The following is a 4,248-nucleotide window of genomic DNA, read 5'->3' on the forward strand; positions in this document are numbered from 1 at the left end:
TTGGGTTTTTTTTTTTTTTTTTTTTTTTTACCACGGATTGAACTCAGGTCCTTGTGAGGACAGTGGCTACACCACTGAGCTAAATCTCCAGCCCTTGGGGTTCTCTTCTTATAAAGCCACTAATACGTCTCCTCTAACCCTTTACTTTCCCAAAGCCCACCTCCAAAACATTAACATATGAAATGGACTATGAATTCCAAGGGACACTCCCAAACCATCACACCAACTAAAACTAAAACAAGAATGCTTCTACTGTTCTCAGCCCAGGAGCTTTCAATTGAAAGCAATTTACATTTGCGGACCCTAAGTAAGTAGTCTCAAATTTTCAATAAGTCACTCAGAGAACCAGTTAAATGTCTACCTTCAGGGATCTACACTCACAGATACTACACAAGATACTGAAATGGTGATCCTCAGACCCCTGGCTGTACATCAGAACAGAGATTTTTTTTTTTTTTTTTTTTGGATAACAGGGATCGAACTTGGTACCTTGAACTTGTGAGGCAAGCAGTAGAACCACTGAGCTAAATCTCCGGTCCAGAACAGAGATTCCAATGCAATTGATCTGGTCATCAGGAGGCATGAAAGTTTCCCAGGTAGTTCAGTTGGGTAGTAGATTTGGGGAGCTTTGGTCTGGAGCAGGCCCAGGAACTTTCCTTTGTACAGGCACACCAGGCAATTTGGGTGGAACTCCCAGCAGCCCAGACTTGGCAGGCTAATGTATCAGGCATGGTCTGGCTTCCTGATAGAGGAAGCACAAGGGAGCAGAAATGTTGGCATGTGTGCAGAATGGGTTGTAGTAGTTGGTGGCAAAGCAAGTGTAGATCAGCAGTCTCATTATTACACATAGCTAGGTTAGTTAAAAATTATTATGAGGCCATTACACAAAGCTGGGCCCTCAGCACTGAAAAACAATTGAGACTTATTCACTGGTTCACATTATAAAAAGAGAAAGGGCACCGCACCCAACTACTTCCCCTGGGGATAAATAGCAGTGATTAATATTCTAAATGGACATCAATCTCCCTAGCCCATTTCCCTTCCAGAAATTCCTTGTGGCTTGTTTTCCCATTTGGTCCCCCTTTAATCAATATTACCTGAGTGTCTATACTTGTAATCTTACTGATTGATCATGGTTTTGTCCCACCTCATGCCTATCTGGTAATATACATTTTAATATTACCATTGTAATATACCACCTTGAACCTACCTCACCTCGTGGCTTTGCTCAATAAAACAAGGTGGGGTGGGCAGGCAACCCACTTTCTTGTCCCTATTTTGTCTCTTAGACAGAAGCTATCTTTCAAAAATTTTTTTCTACTCTTACCCTCTGTTGTTCCTAGAATTCATTCTTTGATTTCAGAGAACACAAACTCATGTTTTGGATATCTAGCAGGTTGGGAGTTATAATTTGTTAGGATTATTTTTGTTTATCTTGATTACTTGGTGCCCTATTCATCACTGTGGGGTGATTTGTTTGAGAATTTCATCCTAAATCTCATCTATCTTAGGCAATGCTCTACCTTTGAGTTTCATTCCCAGCTCTAGGGAGTGATTCTGATCCTCTCAACTCCCTCAATCAGTTTTTGGCTCCCTATAGCTTCTTACAAAAAAAAGATGCTTACTGTCTGGCTCTAATACCTCAGAGAAGAGAATATTCAATTAACAATCTGAAGTGTCTTCTCCAGTTCCAAGCTTGGCTGTATGAGTAGAGCCCTGAGTTCTGTTAACATAATCTCCAAGCCCGACTTGTCACACATTCCTTTGTAATACAGGAAAATTAATGTCTACCAACTTCATCTTAGGAGAATTTTATGAGAAACAAACATTAAAGTACCCTGTAAGCTATAAGGCCCTCTCAAAGTGAAAGCTACGAGTATATTAGTTAATGACACATAAATGAAAGCTTAGGTGAGAGAAACATCTCTTCACTAAATTATACCTTGAAATGTTTTTTGTAACTTGTATCTAACTTGTCATTGCTTCTAGGTACACAATTTTAAAATCCAATACCTAGAACATCTGGATGTAACAGAGTTGGCGCTACTGTTTCTCCTACAATTACAGGAACATAATCTCTAAGATATTTAAGCGAGAATTACATTCAAGTTTTAAGTCATAAAATCCCAACTAAGAAATCTAGAAGTCTTATACAAATTTACAGAAATACAAGCTTATGTAATACACTGAGAATTTAATGCAATGCAGGCATTCAGTTTTAAAGTTTCTTATTACAAGAAGACGTAGAAATACTCAGATACTTTGTCCTAAATGAGTCATCAATACTGACATTCTGTCAGCACTACGAGTTCCACACTCATAGCCGGTCTTCTACATAAAAGTGCATGAAGTCCTTATAATTAAATTTTTCCAGTCAGAAAATTTTCTAGGTAAGTTTATCAATGATATGAAATATTTAGGTGTTCAAAGAGTAGCTATTTTTCCAAGCAAAAAATGAAGAGTGCCCTCTGGTGGTGTAAAACCACAATGGAAACATCTTTCTTCACAATCTTCAATCTTCAATCACAGACTATGAAACTGGTTCTTCTACAGTTAATCTTAAATCAGACTTTCACCTTAGCCATAAAGATTTCTCTTAAAATTATTCTTAATGCATAAAACAAAGACTGTATACATCATTTTCCTATTAAAATCAGCTTAAATTATCTTAAATCATTTATGGTGAAAACATCAGAATTTTCTAGCTTTTTAAAATACACAGCGTAGTTTTTATCTATAGTTGTGCTATTTTGCACACCAGAACTTCCTGCTAGGCTGTGATTTAGTACTCAGTGATAAACTTTCCTCATCCCTCCACCCACCCAGCTTCACGAAGGGGTTGTCACACCCCCAAAGAACTGCTGTACATGCACTCCATCACAACACTATTTAGGTTGTGCCATATTATTTGTAATCTTTTACATAAGCACCAAAGAAAATTCTACTGGGGATAATGTTCAACTAAGAAATAATTTTTAGCTAAAAATAGTGTAGGTTGTCAATATGGCACTTCTAAGTGGGATCTTTTTGTTTTTTGTAACCTCCACACAGGTATCATGGAGTAACTCATTATACACTTTGGTTTTATGAGTTACAGTACTTAAAAATTCAGTGGTTTAAAACCTTTATCACAATTTTATGCACTGGCTGACTGACTGTAAGTAAGTTCAGCTGAGATTGAGGAAAACTAATAAGCAACTATAGACACATCTGCTCAATAAACTTCAATTAATAAGTACCCTATTGTCTATCTCTAGAAATAATGAAATGCCATGCTTCTATGTATATAAAAAGATACTTTGGTCTTATTTATATTCTAAATAACAATTATGTAAATAAATGTTAAATACTGTATTTTATTAAAATAGAATTTATATACAATAACCTGTTATCTGGCATTGAGAAAAATATATACTAATTTGATGACTTAAATATAGTAATAAGTAGTAATGGTCAAGAAAAGACATTTGTTCTTCTATTTATGAACCCTTCCCATATGAGATCATCAAATACTACTTTTCAATAGTCATTGTTAATACGGAGATAGGCTCTCAATCTGAATTTCACTCAGAGTTTGCTAATTTATTTTGTTTTATGGCAGGGCTGGGGATTGCCTTGAAACATGTGGAGACTGGTGAAGTTCTAAAAGATGGTTTTTGTTACTTAAATTATGGTTTTTACCAGGTATATGAGGTCAGATGAGGTTCTAAAAGATAGTTTTGTTATCAGGCATATGTGCAAGAGAATTCTTCCTTCAGAAATTCCTGGCTTTTTGTTTAGGTCTGGCACAAGCAACTCCATTTGAATTCTGAAAACTTTCACATTATATGGGAGGCACAAACAGTAGCAGGTAACATAAATGCACTGCTATTTGTATTCACAGGAGGAAAGCATAGGGTGGCTAGATCTTCCTGTTACCCTAAATGGGCCTTACTACAAAAACAACAAATCCATTAACAACAGAAGCATACTCAATTACCTGTAATTTACTTTATCTAAATCTCCTACCTATCATTTATATACTACAACCTCACAATTTTCCCAGGTGTTGTTCCCCGGAGAGGACAGATGTGATGAACTACATTTTCCTAAATCAGCATGTGGGGTACAACAGTCTAATAGGTTATGTATTTCTAAACACTTATACAAATTCAGATCACCCAAGCCCCCATTTTTCAACATCTGTGGAATTTCATTAAAATGCCAAAGTTTGAACCCCATACCAAAAAAAAAAAAAAAAAAAAAAAA

This window comes from Fukomys damarensis, unplaced genomic scaffold, assembly GCF_012274545.1.
Source record: "Fukomys damarensis isolate Sample0158 unplaced genomic scaffold, DMR_v1.0_HiC HiC_scaffold_14, whole genome shotgun sequence".
Classification (NCBI taxonomy): Eukaryota; Metazoa; Chordata; class Mammalia; order Rodentia; family Bathyergidae; genus Fukomys; species Fukomys damarensis.